At 40.2% G+C, this 19367-nt stretch overlaps 1 protein-coding gene across 5 annotated transcripts in view; it reads right to left on the reverse strand.

The window, feature by feature from the left end:
* Positions 1 to 19367, reverse strand: part of sipa1l2a (signal-induced proliferation-associated 1like 2, genome duplicate a) — a 172446-nt gene that overhangs the window by 126732 nt on the left and 26347 nt on the right. The window contains exon 2 of one of the 5 annotated variants that reach the window (XM_088350956.1): positions 8651 to 8864. The exons of the other annotated variants lie outside the window; for them this stretch is intronic. The gene's annotated coding sequence lies outside the window, so the exon portion shown is untranslated. The remainder of the gene's footprint in view (positions 1 to 8650; positions 8865 to 19367) is intronic. 5 annotated transcript variants of the gene reach the window in all.

The following is a 19367-nucleotide window of genomic DNA, read 5'->3' on the forward strand; positions in this document are numbered from 1 at the left end:
TAGATAGATAGATAGATAGATAGATAGATAGATAGATAGATAGATAGATAGATAGATAGATAGATAGATAGATAGATAGATAGATAGATAGATAGATAGATAGATAGATAGATAGATAGATAGATAGATAGATAGATAGATAGATAGATAGATAGATAGATAGATAGATAGATAGATAGATAGATAGATAGATAGATAGATAGATAGATAGATAGATAGATAGATAGATAGATAGATAGATAGAGATTCCTCTCCCTTTTCTTTCCCCCCCTCTCTCACGACTTTTTATCTTTGGTTTCTCACGCTCTCTCCCTCTCTCTCTTTTTCTTTCCTTGTCCCGCCCTCTCTTCTTTTCCCTCTCTCTTTCTCTTATTTCTTTATCTCTCTTTTTCTTTCTCTTTAATCTACTCGTCCGGCCCCCGACAGAATGTTTGTTCTATCTTGTGGCCCCCCGAGTAAAAATGAGTTTGACACCCCTGCTGTTGTTCAAAAGCCTGTACAATCGAGCAAAGGACGCGATGAGAGCAGGAAACGACAGACATGAATGAATGAAAAGCAGCGAGTCCTCATCTTTGAGTTGCACGGCTCTTTGATGCAGCCTTTGATTGGAGTTTTATTTGAGGATCCCCAGGAGGTAACACTTAAACGTTGTCACTGCAGACGTTTCATGCTGCAGGAACACACCAGCGTCCGTTTTGCACATGTAAGCCTCCCCCAAGGCTCATTTCCATAGCAAAGGTGGACCTACTTTCACAAATACTCAAAGAGTCCTCTTTCAAAGCTCGGCCGTTTCAATAAACACAATCTGGTGGAAGGGGGACGCGACGGCCATCTGACCCAGATCCAACATCTTTACGGAAGGGCCTTATTTTTACAGAATTTAACAACGAGACCCTGATAGGACCTATTTTGAGTTGGGTTTTGTAGTGGGTTATTGTTCTATATTCTTTATCAATTATCCTTTATCGGTCAAATCATAATACACTGCAAAGCCAAGAGGCCGAGACACTTGTTCCCAGCCAAGAGGCTGAGTCAAGGTCCAGCGTCCACAACTGTTACTACACAGATAGTACACAAGTTCACAGCACAACCCCAGTACCCAAATCTTACCGTATTTTCCGCACTACAAGGCGCACCTAAAAGCCTTTATTTTTTTCAAAAGTTGATCATGCGCCTTATAATACAGTGCGCCTTATATATGGTTTGAACAATTTTATCGGCACTTTTAACAGCAATTAAACACATTCATAATTTTATTATATCACATTCTAACAATATGGATCAATATTAAGTGGCACTTTTTAGATGACGTGGCATTTGGCTACCGAAGGGAGTGCCAGTTACTCGCTCCGTTTACCCGTGCTTTGTGAATTTCTTAACTTTGACATTCAGAGAACTTGGCAGAAATCACGATACATTGTTTTAATTAAACAGTTGGATCCCCAGATCCGCACCGATTCTAAACCAGCTGCTCGGTACTGCCAGACAGGGCACGAAATTTACAGTACCGTATTTTCCGCACTATAAGGCGCACCTAAAAGCCTTTATTTTTTTTTTTCAAAAGCTGACCATGCGCCTTATAATACAGTGCGCCTTATATATGGATCAATATTAAGTGGCGAAGTCTTGTGACTAAAGCAAGCATCCGCCGACTCGATTTTCCCCCGAAGGCGAAGTCGTCCGCGATGTATGCTGGGATTTATATACCAGCGTTTCACTTCCTAACCAATGTGTCAATCATCATTTGAATCAGTCACTATTGGCTAAAGTTATTCGGAGGTAAAATGGTAAATTATCATTTACAGGCTCGCATAGGCTAAAGGGGCGAAACAAAGCCTGCAATTGGCCGAAAAAGATGAATGTGAATCACACGTTGGGTTGTACTACGGCATAGAGAAAACATGTTTTACTATTCTGTATTTGTAAATATCTTACTCTCCTGGATTAACTACACTCACGGTTGTAAGAAGACCATGGTTACGTATCATTATTGAAGGTGATGGCTGCAAGAGAACTTAGGTGAGCTATGCGGCTTTATATTTTCCCGGTATCTTGTTTTAGAACGATCTTGATGTTTCTGTGATGAGTCTATTTTTAAACTCAATTCAATTCAAAGTGTTTATTGTCATATGCACAGTAAAGAACCCCGTTTCCCTGCACAATCAAATTCTTACTTTGCTGTCCACACAGTTGCCAGCAAAAAATAAAATGGAAACTAAGAAATGTTTGTTTGGTGACATCGTACAGACACCGCTTCCGTACATGTCTGAGACACGTATTTGCTTCTTTGCAAGCTTTGGGAATGTTAAGGGGGTAATAAGTTGGACTGAACCATCTGACTGTTTTGTCCACGTTCCCAGTGTAGCGCCTTATAATCCGGTGCGCCTTATGTATGGAAAATATAGGACCAAAAACTATTTTTTGGGGGTGCGCCCTATAGTGCGGAAAATACCGTAATCATCTAAGGTGGTCTTGATTCACTACCTTGTATGGAATTTCCCGACCCTGTTTACATGCAGACCAAGATTCAATGAGAGAGGAAATATTGGATATCTGGAGCAACTTGAATGAATGGATTAAGTGTCTAGAGCAGGGGTACTTGGACTTTTTCATCATGACCAAATCAAAGTGATCTACCCACCTAAAAACGAAAGAGATCCAAGAGAAAATGATGACTCACAACACATGGTAAGCTTTCTCTCCTGGCTTTGATCTCTGGCAAAACGAACATAAAATGCGACAGAAACAAAATGAAAATAAATCCAAACAGCTTGCCAACATCATTTTTGCCGTTCCGTGTATTCCGTTACTCCCCAAGCAACAACAAAATTGAGTCATTTTATTCATATTTAGTTTCTTTTGTCTTTTATTAGCATATTTGGTATTGGAGTAATCCAAAAGTAATTGTAAGTAATCAAGTTAAAGTAACCCTACCCAACCCTGCTTATAATATATCTCAATGCACGTCTAAATAATTTAAATGTGTTTAATCAAAATAAAAAATATGAAAAAAAATAGTTGAATTTTAATGCTTGTCAACTCCATGACTCAAGTCAATCTTTATTTTGGTTGCCAATGTTTTTGTTCAATGATACTCTGTAGAGTGATTAATCAGGGGGAAAAAACTCTTTGCGCAATCTCGGCAAATACACTACTTACATCTGTGGTTAAAAATCAATATTCTAACATATACTTAAAAAATAAATCAACATTTTTTTCTTTATGGATTTTAAAGGATTTTATACATTCGACTATAAAGGATTTTAGATGATTGACTACAAGTTACGTGTATTCAGTCGAATGTAATAAAGATATTTTCTGACTGTACTTTAGTTCAATGTACAATAAAAGGTCAGGGCAGGCTGTGTGGAAGATGTTTTGTCTAGGATATTTCTGCTAACAGGATGCCTGGGTGTGCTGACGAGGGACGACCAGAGGTTGTTGGCCACAAAACAACTGCCTTGGCACGCCCATGGGAGGAGCCGACACGCCATCATGCGGGGAGAAGATAACCAATTAGAGAAAACTAAAGTTAGCTGCAGATGACACATAGCCAATAGGGGAATAGTGGGATGTCTTTGATTTGTTTGTTGAAATGTATAAATGATCCTGGGCAAATCAGGGGGGTAGCCATCGATACACCTAGATCTGCTATTAGGAATAATAAACAACCTGCCCCCTGTCTGGAATTGTAACAATTTGTAAGGAATCTCCCTAAACCTCATTCTCATACAATTTACGATACATACATGTAAATATTACATTTCATTTGAACTCTTAATCATGACATATTTATTAAATCATTTGTAAAAAATCAATACCATTTTAAAAAACATTTATAATTGTTATAAGTTATGCCTTTCAACTGCAGAATTTGGAGTCCTCCAATTTGTTATGGCATGATGAGCAATGTTGACATACAAGCTCACATGCAGCATTTGATCACAAGATGGCAGCGTATCCCAACAAAGACAATGCACGAACTACTGCAATCCACCAGTAGATGGCAATCTACTTAATGAGCAACCCTGGTCGAGAGACAACGGAATAACCTAGTATACATGGTGTTTACGAGTATTCTGATTACAAGGGCTAAGCGGGACTGGCGTAACTAGACGTTGTTCCCTTTTTTTTGCTGCGATCCGTTATCCCCAGTTCCTGAAAACAGGGGCCAAGGGAGCAAATTTGTATCACTCCTGGTGGCTCTTTTATCCATTCCTTATGCCCAAAATGAACATCACCCGTGCGGCCGCGATCCATTATCCCTGGTTGACTATTCCTGCAAGCGGGGCTAGCAAAGCACATGTTTAAAATTTGGGGGATTACTTTGAAGATTTTTAAAGTATATGCGGTGTCACGGGCATGTTTTAAAATGGAGGTTTGGGAGAGTAGTTGATAGTTAACCAAGAGTATTCCATAAATCATTGATCGGTGACAAACGGGAACCACAAAATCATGCATCAAATGACAAAGACTTTGACCCGATTGCGTCCACCGAGATCCATTCAATGATCTACAGAGAGCACCTGTATCCTCCTAGACCAGGGGTGTCCAACTCGTTTTAGCTGGGGGCCACAAACGCTATAAAAAATCTCACAGGGGCCGAACAAGTAAGTTTAGAAAAAGAGAGAGGGAGAAAAAGAGAGAAAGAGGGGGAAGGAAAGAGAGAGCGATAAACGGATACAGAGTAACAGTGATAGAAAAAGAAAGCAGAATTGAGATATGAATGGAGAAATAAAGAGAGAAAGAAAGAAAAAAAGAAAGAAATGAAGAGAGAGAGAGAAAGAAAAAGAGAAGGATAAAAAGAATGAGAGAAATGAAACAACAGAGAAAGAAAGAGAGTGGGCAGGGGGAAAAGAGAGACAAAGTGAGGTGAGAGAGAGATCAAAAAAGGGGAGAGAAAGAGAGGATGAGAAGGAAAGAAAAATAGAAAGAAAGAAAGACAACTACAGCGTAAGTTACAGAGGGATCAAATAGAAAGAGAAAGAGTTGGAGAGTGAGAGATAAATAGAGAAGAGAAAAAAGAAACAGAGAAAAAGAGATTGAACAGGAGAAAGAGAGAGAGAGAAAGAAAAAAAAAGAAAAAAGAAGAAAGTGAGAGAGAAATAGAAAAATACTACCACAGTTGTTTTACAAGTGTTAACTGGCTTGGGTGGCATCCGGTGGAAATATCTAAAACACAGCTCATTTTCCTCTTGCACTTCTCTCACTGTTGTCTTGCGGGCCTGATTTAAACCATCGGTGGGCCTGATCTGGCCCTCGGGCCGCCTCATTCACGGATCTTGAGGGGCCATGGGGGGGGGACATGGTATATTTTTAGCCGGCCGATAAGAGCAGAAGGACGGGCTTCCGACATATTTTTGTGCCCGAGCACAAGAGAGCAGAAAAAGCAAAGAGGGGCTTGTGGGCATGAGGTGAAGCTGTGCAGAGTAAACACTGGCTCACATCCCTCCATCTTGTTGCTAGGCAACTTTTTTTTTTGCTGTGAGTGACAGCAGACGTCCTTTATGAACAAAGAAACGAGTGAAAGGGGGAAAGGAGAGGGTGGCGCCCGCATGAATAGGAGCACGGTCCGTTTTTCAACAGGACTTTCTGTCCAAAAAGATCTTTTGGAAGTTCACAGCTTTTGATTCGGGGTTTTGAAACCCGGAGTTCATCGTTTCATCATCGAGACGACGCAAAGGTATATTGATTGGGTCGATTAGCAACTCTAACTGAACGAAAAGTGAAAGGATTAGAAGCGGGGACAGGTTAACAAAACACTAAATGCAAACCAGGACATTTTGAAACACTAACTGAACACAAACATGAAAGACAATAGGACAATAACTAGTTCTAACTGAAATAAACATGAAAGGAAGACAAAGCAGGGTATATTCGGACGATGACCAGCTCTAACTGAACGAAAAGTGAAAGAATTGAGACGCGGGGACAGGTTAACAAAACACTAAATACAGACCAGGACATTTTGAAACGCTAACTGAACACAAACATGAAAGACAACAGAAGGTATGTTAGGACAATAACTAGTTCTAACTGAAATAAACATGAAGACAAAGCAGGGTATATTCGGACAATGATCGGCTCTAATTGAACAAAACATGAAAGACATGAGACGCTGGGACAGGTTAACAAAACACTAAATACAAACCAGGACATTTTGAAACACTAACTGAACACAAACATGAAAGACAATAGGACAATAACTACTTCTAACTGAAATAAACATGAAGGGAAGACAAAGCAGGGTATATTCGGACGATGACCAGCTCTAACTGAACGAAAAGTGAAATAATTAGACGCGGGGACAGGTTAACAAAACACTAAATGCAAACCAGGACATTTTGAAACACCAACTGAACACAAACATGAAAGACAATAGGACAATAACTAGTTCTAACTGAAATAAACATGAAGGGAAGATAAAGCAGGGTATATTCGTACGATGACCAACTCTTACTGAACGAAACATGAAAGAAATGAGACGCGGGGACAGGTTAACAAAACACTAAATACAAACCGGGACATTTTGAAACACTAACTGAACACAAACATGAAAGATAACATAGGGTATGTTAGGACACTAACTAGTTCTAACTGTAATAAACATAAAAGGAAGACAAAGCAGGGTATATTCGGACGATGACCAGCTAAAACTGAACGAAAAGTGAAAGAATTAGACGCGGGGACAGGTTAACAAAACACTAAATACAAACCGGGACATTTTGAAACACTAACTGAACACAAACATGAAAGAGAGCATAGGCTACGTTAGGACACTAGCTAGTTCTAGCTGAAATAAACATGAAAGGAAGACAAAGCAGTGTATATTGGGACGATGACCAGCTCTAACTGAACGAAAAGTGATAGTTAATCAATAGCTAACTGAACAAAACATGAACAGAAATTTCGACACAAGAAACGTTGAAACGCTAGCTTACTGAACAAAAACTTGAAAGACGATGCAAGGTATGTTCGATCTAACCGAACAAAATGATGAAAAAAGACAAATCAGGTATATCGGAAAATAACCATTTCTAACTGAACGGAACGTGAAAGTTGGATCACCTACTCCAACTGAACCAAAACATTAAATAGGACAACGAGGGATCTTGGAAATCACTCATTCCTTTAGGAAATGTTTTACTCACATAAAAATTGGGACTGTGAGGCGTTTTGTTTCCAGTACTTTCCTGTTCTCCTTGCAAGTTCACAAGTCATTGATGTCTTCTCTCCTTGTTTTGAGTGTCTACTATACTCTAAAGTTACCATCTTGCTGTTTAAAACAACGCAAAACGTAAGTAATTGATGTTCCATTATATCAGGGGTGTCAAACTCATTTGAACTCGGGGGCCACACGATAGAACAAAAATTCTGTTGGGGGCCGGACTAGTAGATTAAAGAGAAGGGAAGAGAAAAGAAAGAAAGAGAGAGAATAAGAAAGAGAAAAAGAAATAAAAAAAAGAGAAAAAGAAAAAGATAGAGAAAGAGAGGAAGAAAGAAGAGAAAGAAAGAAGAGAAAGAAAGAAAGAAAGAAGAGAATGAAAGAAGAGAAAGAAAGAAAAGAAAGAAAGAAGAGAAAGAAAAAGGAGAAAGAAAGAAGATAAAGAAGATAAAGAGAAAGAAAAGAAAGAAGAGAAAGAAAGAAGCGAAAGAAGAGAAAGAAAAGAAAAAACAAAGAGAAAGAAAGAAGAGAAAGAAAGTAGAGAAAGAAAGAAGAGAGAGAAGAGAAAAAGAGAAAGAAAGAAGAGAAAGAAAGAGAAAGAAGAGAAAGAAGAGAAAGAAAAGAAGAGAAAGAAGAGAAAGAAAAGAAAAGAAAGAAAAGAAAGACAAGAAAGAAAAAAAAGAAAAGAAAGAAAAGAAAGAAAAGAAAGAAAAGAAAGAAAAGAAAGACGAGAAAGAAAAGAAAGAAAGAAGAGAAAGGAAAAGAGAGAGAAATAAATACAAGTACAGTGCCTTTGTGAGAGGCACCTGGCTTTGTCAACATCATGTTGACATATTTCAACCTGCAGCTTGTTTTTCTCTTGCGCTTCTCTGAGTCTTGTCCCGCGGGCCGGATTCAATCCCTTAGCGGGCCTGATCTGGCCCGCGGGCCGCCTGTTTGACACCAGTGCATTATATCGTTTCCGCTAATCAAAAAACATATCGAGGAGAAGGATTCAATGAGTAAATATATGACGATTACATAAAACCTTTTGACAATAACAAACCTGAGTTTGTCATTCAGTTTTATTCGTCAAATTATGAATTCATAATGCATCACATTATTGTTGGTAATATACCGATTAAAGGGATAACCACAAACCTGTCTTTTTTTCATTTTCTCCTTTTAGACTTCCTTTTTTTTCTTAACTTCTTTATACAACATCATCATTCCTAATACAGTGGAACCTCGGTTCTCGACCATAATCCGTTCCAGAACCCTGTTCGAAAACCGATTTGTTCAATCACCGAAATCGTTTTACCCATTAAAAGTCATGTAAATCGTTTTAATCCGTTCCAACACCTTGAATGTTTAGCAAGAACGTAAACATGAAGCTAACCCGGGCTAATCGTACGTTCGCGTTAGCGTAATCTTCCGTACGAAAGGTTACGCTAACATCAACGTGTCAAAATTTAAAAAAAAAGGATTATGAATAGGATTTCTTACCTTTGTGGTGGACGGCGGGGAGAGAAAAATCCTCAAAAGTATTTTACCAGCTCAGTAGCCTAGATGGTAAGGCGCCCGCTTTGAGACTGGGAGGTCGGTGGGTCGCGCCCCGGCCGAGTCATTCCTAAGACTTAAAAAGTGGTCGGCGGCGCCCTCTGTTGGCTGCGGCTGCATCGGCTCGCTACAACGGGTCAGGTGCAATCGACATTTCGTTCTGTGTACATTGTTACACAGAATGACAATACAAGGAAATTATTATTATTATTATTATTATTATTAACCTCTTCCAAAACTTGCGGCAGTTGCTTGCTTAAAGCGCTAACTTCCTTAGCCGCATCACTCGATTTCACAGCCTCCCTTATTCTTTACTATCGTACTGATAGTAGATTTAGCCATGCCGTATTCACTAGCAAGATCGGAAATTCGTACACCTCTTTCATATTTAGCTATTATGTCTTTCTTAAAGGCAATAGTCGGACGAACAACTTGTCTTTTTTCACCTGTCCCGCTTGCCGGCGTTCGAACTCCGATTTTTTGACTGAACAGCGAAGCAAGAATTTCTCAAAATTTTTGTCCGAACTGGGAGGCGTTCGAAAACCGAGGTTCTACTGTATAATGCATCAAAGCAAGTGAGCCGTTTGAAAGCCGGCTCTCTTGAACGAGTTGAGCCGAAAAAGCCGGTTCTCTAAAAAGGACTTTTCACCACACAACTCCAGATCGGCGTGCAGACGAAAACTCGAACCGAGAGACCAAAACAACATCTGCCAAATCTGCCTGACGAAAAGTTTGGAGTGCGGTAAATCTTTGTTTAAAAAAAAAATGTAATCGGGTAATAATGACAAAGTTGCGTCCCGGGGACGCCTGTTGATTTGACACAATGCGTCCCCAGCAAGAATGATGCGTCTAGGACGCAGGGACGCGGGCAAACGAGAACACGGTTATAACTACTTAATGGACCCAAAACTGAAAATTTAGTTACAGAAAGTTCAAGAAATCGGTTTATTGTATAAACGACGAAAATCACTGGATATCGTAACGAAACTCAAGTAACATGGACGCGGGCAAACCAGAACACTGATTAAATGTCATTTGTATTCAATCATATAAAATCCTTTACAGTCAAATGTATAAAATCCTTCAGTACTTTAAAACTAGCCAAAGCTTGCTAATATTTGACCGATAGTTTCTCTGGGAATGCAAGGAGGGAGTTATTTCCATTCCCTGTGCCCGTTTATGGAAACGTTAGAGTCTCTGTTCTCATGGAGGAAGGGGATGAAGTAAGTGGGGGGGGGGAATAGAAAAGGCGGGGCTTAAGAAATACTCCTTTGAGCACTTTTCACTTGAAAAGAGCTTGCTCCGTGTGTGTCCTCCATTGTTGAGTTCTCCCTCTGGCAGAGGCCACAAAAGCCCCCATTTATTCAACCTTCCTCAAGAAAAAAAAAATGCTTTTTCCTCGTTAGCGCTCGGACCTAGGGTCCTCGTTGCATACGGCGTCTCCGTGAGGAGGATTACATAGCGGCTCGAAACCAGTCGGACATCTGTTCCGTGTATTTGCATTTCTGAGTTGGGGATCACAATGCCGCACTTGACTCGGTACAAAGGCCACCTTTTCAGTCAGGCGTGAGAAGGACGCCCGTGAGGTCTTGAGGTTTGCCGTGATTGGCTCTCTATAGCAGTTGTTCTCAACCGGGGACCAGGGTCGGGTAGGGTTACTTTAACTGGATTACTTTCAATGACTTTTGGATTACTCCAATACCAAATATAATAATAATAATAATAATAATTTCCTTTGTATTGTCATTCTTTGTAACAATGTACACAGAACGAAATGTCGATACACCTGACCCGTTGTAGCGAGCCGATGCAGCCGCAGCCAACAGAGGGCGCCGCCATTTTACCAATGTTATAAGTCTTAGGTATGACTCGGCCGAGGCGCGAACCAGCGACCTCCCAGTCTCAAAGCGGGCGCCCTACCATCTAGGCTACTGAGCTGGTATGCTAATGTAATGTAAAATGTGGACCTGGAGTGCCACGTCCAATTTCGTTGTCACAATGTATTCAACCCATGTTGTAACAATGACAATAAAAGTATATTCTCATCTCATCTCATCTCATTAGCCGTACCGCTTATCCTCATTAGGGTCGCGGGGGGGCTGGAGCCCATCCCAGCCATCTCCGGGCAGTGGGCAGGGGACACCCTGAACTGGTTGCCAGCCAATCGCAGGGCACACAGGGACAGACAACACTTTCGCTCATTCAAAGCTAGGGACAATTTAGACCAGCCAATTCACCTGAAATGCATGTTTTTGGAATGTGGGAGGAAACCGGAGTGCCCGGAGGAAACCCACGCAAGCACGGGGAGAACATACAAACTCCACACAGGAAGTCTGGAGCTGGATTTGAACCCACGACAGGTTCCCATGACATGAACTGTGCCGCACAAGCGCTAACCACTGCGCCGCCGTGCTGCAAAAGTATATTCTATTCTATTCTATTCTAATAAAAGACAAAAAAACTAAATATGAATAAAATGATGACTCACAACACGTGGTAAACTTTCTCTCCTGGCTTTGATCTCCGGCAAAACTAACATAAAATGCGACAGAAACAAAATGAAAATAAATCCAACATCATTCATCGGGACAGGAGAGCAAAAAACGTGGTCGGGATCGGAAACGAGTCGAAAGCCAGGAGAGGAGAGTAAATGGTAAATGGTCTGCATTTCTATAGCGGCCACCAGGGGCGCCCAAGCAGTAAAGGTAGAGGTAAGACACTTTGAGTATATATATCCAGAAAGACGCAAGTTTAATATAACTTCACGCTTTGTGCATAAATAAAACTAGCATAAACAGACCCTCGTCACGGAAAAGGGGTCAATCAAAGGGGAACGCTAACTACCATACTCGAAATCACTTTACGAGTCTGTTTATTAAAGCAGATTCCTATTTATATGTGAGCATTATCGTGTGTTTTGGACAGGGTTGGGTAGGGTTACTTTAACTGGATTACTTTCAATGACTTTTGGATTACTCCGACACCAAATATGCTAATAAAAGACAAAAGAAACTAAATAGGAATCAAATGATGACTCACAACACGTGGTAAGCTTTCTCTCCTGGCTTTGATCTCTTTGATCTCCGGCAAAACGAACATCAAATGCGACAGAAACAAAACGAAAATAAATCCAAACAGCTTGCCAACATCATTTTTGCTGTTCCATGTGTTCCGTTACTCCCCAAGCCTGCACAAAATTTAGTCATCTTTTTTTTAAATTCCTTTAAAAAAAATCTCATTGTGTTTATTTTTTCCGAGCTGTTACTTTTTTCTTGCTTTTTTGTTCTCTGTTACCCTTTTTCCCTTTAGTTGCTTCTTTCTTTTCTTCTGGCTTTTTCTCTCCTTTTGTTTCCTTTTTTTCTCTCAACTTTTCACTACTTTTTCATTTTGGTATTTTTTTTTTCTTTTTTGTTCTATTTCCCCCCTTCCTTTAAGTCATTTTGTTTATAATTTTACATAATATTTGGTTGTGTAGGGATTAAATAAGCAAAAACAACCTGAAGAGCCGTTTGGGATCCGAAAGAGTCGGTTCCCTTTAGTGAGCCGAGCCGAAGAAGCCGGTTCTCGAAAAACTCTACCGACTTTACTCAACTTTGTTCGACTTCGAGATTGACTTTAAAATATCGCATTTAGGACACAACGTCAGGGGAACCCGTGTATTTTGACCTTCATTCACTGTAACTTTGACTTAATTCGCTTCTTAATAAGCAATTTCGAGCCCTGATTTTTGTGCGCTGGCTCGATTTTCTTGTGCGCTAAAAATGTGTGAGCAGTGCGCAGCTTAGAGGGAACACTGGACAAGTGGCATTTTCCACCATCTAATTGCAGAGTGTGAGGAATTCTAGCGACCGACAGCTGCAGTTGGCATGGCTTGCCGAAGTTGGGTGTGTTAAAGTGAGGTTTGCCTTCTAAGAGGGTGTCAAAGAGTCGTCCCCCGCTGGGAGATGAAAAAGTTCACGCTAAAGCGTGTAGGGGAAAAAGAAAAAAATACCGGCTGCTTCCTAATGACAGAGTGCATAGGCCCAAGAACAACAACCTATGCAAGTTCTGTGAGAAGCGGACTTATTTCTTGGCCGTCTTGCTGCTAAAAGTGTCCTCAAAAAAGGCTTTTTTGTGTTTTTTTCTTTCTTCTTTGTCCCTTTCTGTTGTCTCTCTTATTTTTCTTTTTTTTTCCATTTCTCACTTTTGTCTTCTTTTTTCTGTTCTTTGTTTTTTCTCTCTTTTGCTTCTTTTTCTCTTATGCTTATCTTCTGATGCTATCATTGCCTTATTCTATTCATGCTGAGGATTTTGTGTTTTTCCTTACCCGCATGTAATGTTATTGTAATGTCATCGATATGATACTCAGCTGAAACTTCGAAGAAGGAACACATATAACAGTTTTTTTATTCCTTCCCGGAATAGGGAAAACTGCGAGTACAGTACAATGCATTTAAACTATGTGAGAATTAACTCACAAAAATAAAGTACAAAAACTTTACAACTAACCTAATTACTGCATTGATACATACATGATATAAACACCCCTATGACTTACGCCGTTGCCTTGTTAATTCCTCGACACGGTAAAAAACAGAATAGATCTGTCATGATTACAGATGCGAAGCACCTGTGCCCGTTCCTTGGCTCCAACAGCCCTGGGCGCTGATTGGCTCCCTGCCTCTTTTTTTAAACCCCCACCTTCCTGTCATCATTTGTCGGATCGTCTGCTAACCTACGCTACACGCTGGGCAAGCTTATGTGACTCCTGACTCGATCCTGCCCTGTTTTCCGTCTGATTCCCGTTGCCGACCTCTTTAATGGACCCGTTTGTGTTCTTACAGTTTTAATGTCCTGAAAAACATTATTTATGATTTGTAAATTTTCTACGATAGACCCCCGGGATACAGTGGACATTTGCACTTAACATGGAACATGCAAGCATGAAATCGTTTTTTGGCCCCTCTTTATGGCATTATTCCCACTATACACCAAAAAAAAATCAAAACTTTGTGCAAGATACGTCTCCAAGACGCCATATAAAATACTGCTCTGCTATTGGTTTGCGACACGGCATCATGGAAATGCCTATGTACTATTGGCTGAATGACCTCCCACGATGCCTTTCAATCACTTTAAATGTTCTTTGCTTTGTAAAGACAAGCTGTTAATACAATGTTGTGTTTTTGTGTACTGTACTCTCCAAGGCTTGCAAGGATGCTAGCTACAGAGGCAAAAACCTAAAAACTATTGAAATGAAGCTTCCGGTTATCACGAAATATGAAGAAGCCGCAGGAATCATTAGCCTCACTCGGGGAAATCTTCTAAGGACATGGCATTATTTATCAATATTTGATTTCATTTTTCAGTTTTTCTTTTCAATCAACAAACACGCCATCACAAAATGAACAATTCACCAGAAAAGAAAAAAGGATAACCTCAACAGAGTGGAAGTTATGAAATCGGTTTAAATTTTAATCATGCATCCCCCCCTCCGTATGCACTCTTCATCCACCTGCTACTCCACTTGACCAGCTCAAGTTATGTCTTGTAAAAGGTAATAGTTTTTATATACATATATATTTATATATAATGCCATTCAATCATATTCATGTATATTCCACATACATAGTACTTACTATATACTATTTCATCCAAGGTAGCGGGGGTCAAGGAAGACATTAGCTCATTACGCTAGGTTACACGGCAATTTCACTTTGCGATTCCCACCTGGGAACGGATTCACCTCGTATCCCGGAATATACGGTGCTACAACTGAAAAACGTTCACACCTGAGTGAAAAGATCTTTTGTCCGGGCCAAAGTTTGTGACCCTCTCAAGATATTCTCTCACCATTTCCTGTTTGGAAAACAAAGGACAGCGCTAGCAATTACGCGACACCGGTGGAAAACCACAATAGAATGTGTTTGCTTTTCCTTCTGCTATTTGACTGACACTTTTTTGGAGCACGTCGGCCGGCCTGGTTTCCTGCTTCCCTGCTGGGTCCGACACCAGATGATAACATTACCTTAAAGAACATCCTTTCCTGTAAAAATAAAGGGCTAGTCAAGCCTTCAAAACATATCTTGATTCTAAAAGTGCATCGGGGAGAAGGTCCCAGTTGGACACAATGTATACCCCATAAGATAAAAATGATTAGAATTACACATCCTGAGCCATATGACTGATCTTGGCCGTGCTTTTGGGTCCATAGTGTACATTATGAAGAGATTGGGAGGAGACACGACCAATTTGAGCTATTACTTCTATAGAGATGAACATAATAACAATTAGAAATATGCATCGTGAGTCATGCGCTAGATCTTGGGCATTCGGTTCGGTGCCATGTACATATTTTGAAGAAGTCGAGAGGAGACACAACCAAGTCGTAGTATTACATCAATAGAAAAACGGAATATATTATCGTGAGAAACATAAACATGATTCGAATGATGAGATTTTGGTGCCTCGCATACATTACGAAGAGATTGAGAGGAGACACGACCAATTTTTGCAATTACTTCTATAGGGATGAACATAATAACAATAAGAATTATGCATCCTGAGTCATGCTCTTGATCTGGAGCATTCTGTTCGGTGCCATGTAGATATTTTGAAGAGGTTGAGAGGAGAAACAACTAATTTGTGGTATTACATCAATAGAAAAACAGAATATATTATCGTGAGGAACATCAACATGATTCGAATGACGAGATTTTGGTGCCTCGCACACATTATGAAGAGTTTGAGAGGAGAGACGACCAATTTGTGCAATTACTTCTACAGAGATGAACATAAAAACAGTTAGAATTATGCATCGTGAGTCATGCCCTTGATCTTGGGCATTCCAATCGGTGCCATGTACACATTATGAAAAGGTAAAGAGGAGACACAACCAAGTTGTGGTATTACATCAATAGAAAAACAGAATATATTATCGTGAGGAACATAAACATGATTAGAATTATGAGATTTTGGTGCCTCGCACACATTATGAAGAGTTTGAGAGGGGACACGACCAAGTTCTATATAAAATCAATATATATTATGGTGAGGAACATAACAATGAAAACATGTCCACAACCGTAGTCTTGTGATCATGATGGAGCTCTTCGCTGCTTCACACATATTATGAAAAGGTAAAGAGGAGACACAACCAAGTTGTGGTATTACATCAATAGAAAAACAGAATATATTATCGTGAGGAACATAAACATGATTAGAATTATGAGATTTTGGTGCCTCGCACACATTATGAAGAGTTTGAGAGAAGACACAACCAAGTTCCATACAAAATCAAGATATATTATGGTGAGGAACATAACAATGAAAACATTTCCAAGACCTTAGACTTGTGACTGATCATGGTGGACCTATTCACTGCTTCATACACAAATTCTGAAAAGGTAAAGAGGAGACACAACCAAGTTGTGCAACTACTTTTATTGAAAATCCAGATGTATTGTTGTGAGGAACGTAACAATGATTACAAGTACACATCCTGAGCCTTGAAAAAAATCACGGCCAAACTCTTTGGTGCTTCGTGCACATGATGAAGAGGCCAAGAGGAGAAACAACCAAGTTGTCCCATTACTTCTAGAGAAAATCAAAATACATTACAGAGAGGAACATAAAATGTTATTTGAATCACTGAGTTATGCGATTGATCTTGGTCAAATTTGTCAGTGCCTCATTCACATTATCAAGAGATCGAGAGGAGAAACTACAAAGGTGTCCTATTACTTTTATAGAAAATCAAAATATATTATAGAAAGGAACATAGAAATGATTAGAACTACAAGGCCTGAGTCATAAGACCTCCTACACAAAGAAGAGTTCAGGAGGGAAAAATGACCAGGTTGCACTACTACCATTAAAGATGAAAAAAGGCATCAATTTTTGGGGCCTCACACACATAATGAAGAGTTTAAGAGGGGACACGACCAAGTTGTGCTACTAAGTCTATGGAAAATCAAGATAAATCGTCGAGAGGATCATAACAATGATTATAAATACATATCCTGAACCTTGTGACTGACCATTGCAGAACTCTTCAGAGCCTCGTACATATGATGAAGAGGTCGAGAGGACACCCAACCAAGTTGTTCCCCACCAGATCATCACATAACCTTAAAGAAATCCTCTCCTGCAAAATAAAAGGCTAGTCAAGCCTTCAAAACATACTATTGATTTTAAAAGTGCATGAGCGAGAAGGTCATGTGTTTTCCTTTCCCATAATGCACCCCTGCCCTCCTTTTCCTGGAGATCTGAAGTGTCCGGAGAGATAAAGAGCAGATGAAGTCTTTCCGTCCACCGGGAGTCGAGTGAACTGATGAGACCTGACGTGATGAGCCCCCCAACCCCCCGGGCGAGGGAGTGAACTTTAACCCCGAGGAGTGACGGAGGCCACCGATCTGATGAGGACGACATGTGAGTCGAGGAGGGGGGACCTATTTCAAGGTTACGCGGAAGGAGGGGTACGAGACGTCTCAAAGACGATTTTGCAATGGAGTGTTTGAAAATACTGATACTAGATCTTAAATCACTGGAAAAACGAAAAGATGAATTGAAGAGATATATAAAAATCGAAAAGTCCTTTACTGGACAAGAGAGCCTTTGAGCCTTTTAATATGTCACATAAGTAAAGAAAAAAATTGAAAAGCCACTGTCAAGAACCAGAACAGGATCAGGACCCAAACGCGTGACATTTCATTTCATTTCATTTCATTTCATTCTCACACAAGCTTTTATATTACGGGAAATGGGGAGTCATGCACGTTAGGCAGCGGTCTAGCGTGGAAAGACGGGACGGGACAGACGGGATGGATAATGAATCAGGATATCGAAAATAAACAGGAGATACTAAACGGGAACGATAACTGGAGAAAATGATAAACAGGACAAAAAGAGAGAAAGAGACAAAGAGAAACAAATACAGAGAAAAAGAGAGACAGAGAGAGTGAAAGAAAAGAGAGAGAGAGTGAGAGAAAAAGGGAGGAAGAGAGGGAGAGTGAGAGAGTGAAAAAGAGAGCGAGAGAGAGAGAGAGTAAGAAATACAAGTACAGATGGGGTCGATACCGGACAGCACGGGACAGACAGGATAGATAATGAAACAGGATATCGAAAATAAACAGGAAAAACTAGACGGGAACGAAAATCATAAACAGGACAAGAATAGACGGAAACCAAACTGGAAACCGAAATTAAACAGGACAAAATAAACGAGAACAACACCGGGAATACCAACAGGAACAGGACCGAGTCGAAACCCACGTCATGTTGGTTTAAGATCAGGTAATGGTGTCATTGTAATCCTGTGCAGTCTTTTGAGACATTTTTGTGATTAAGGGCTATATAAATAAACTTGACTTGACTTGTCTTGCGGGGCAGAAGTTTGTTGACGGACCGACAAAGGATGACTTCATGTGCGGTCCCTTCAAGGTTTCTTCATTCTGCTTTCTAAAATATGATTTCGTGTCTACATGAATGGGACCTGACTCCACGGCCATGCCAGAACCTGGCCGACCATCAGATTGAACTTACATAACCTCACTGGCCTGTTTGTTTCAACGTCATTGGATAAAAATTCCTTTATCTACTCCGGGTTTTTGCATGAAAACCTGGCATTGTATACTTTGAAATCCCGACACTTTTCACATTAATGTGGTTACACAGCTGCTCCTGTGGTCCCATTCAAGCTGATGGGGCATCGTAAACTCTCCTGTTTACATTGCCGAGAGGCTCCGCAGGCCACTAGAAACTCAGCACGGAGCAGAGAACACGCAGGAGCTTCGCAATCGCAAGAACAACTACCGTATTTTCCATACATAAGGCGCACCGGATTATAAGGCGCTAGAATGGGAACGTCGACAAAACAGTCAGATGGTTCAGTCCAACGTATTACCCCCTTAACATTCCGAAAGCTTGCAGAGAAGCAAATACGTGTCTCAGACATGTACGGAAACGGTGTCTGTACGATGTCACCAAACAAACATTTCTTAGTTTCCATTTTATTTTTTGCTGGCAACTGTGTGGACAGCAAAGTCAGAATTTGATTGTGCAGGGAAACTTTTTTTTTACTGTGCATATGACGATAAACACTTTGAAATGAATTGAGTTTAAAAATAGACTCATCACAGAAACATCAAGATCGTTCTAAAACAAGATACCGGGAAAATATAAATCCGCATAGCTCACCTAAGTTCTCTTGCAGCCATCACCTTCAATAATGATACGTAACCATGGTCTTCTTACAAGTGAGTGTAGTAAATCCAGGAGAGTAAAATATTTACAAATACAGAGTAGTAAAACATGTTTTCTCTATGCCGTAGTGCAACCCAACGTGTGATTCACATTCATCTTTTTCGGCCAATCGCAGGCTTTGTTTCGCCCCTTTAGCCTATGCGAGCCTGTAAATGATAAAAAGGATCCGCCCCCTTTACCTCCGAATAACTTTAGCCAATAGTGAGTGATTCAAATGATGATTGACACATTGGTTAGGAAATGAAACGCCGGTAAATAAATCCCAGCATACACCTCGGCCGCTTGCCTTAGTTGCAAGACTTTGCGACTTAATATTGATCCATATATAAGGCGCACTGTATTATAAGGCGCATGGTCAGCTTTTGAAAAAAATAAAGGCTTTTAGGTGCGCCTTATAGTGCGGAAAATACGGTAAATACCA

Source organism: Urocampus carinirostris, chromosome 13 (genome assembly GCF_059441175.1).
Source record: "Urocampus carinirostris isolate Australia breed hairy pipefish chromosome 13, RoL_Ucar_1.0, whole genome shotgun sequence".
NCBI lineage: Eukaryota > Metazoa > Chordata > Actinopteri > Syngnathiformes > Syngnathidae > Urocampus > Urocampus carinirostris.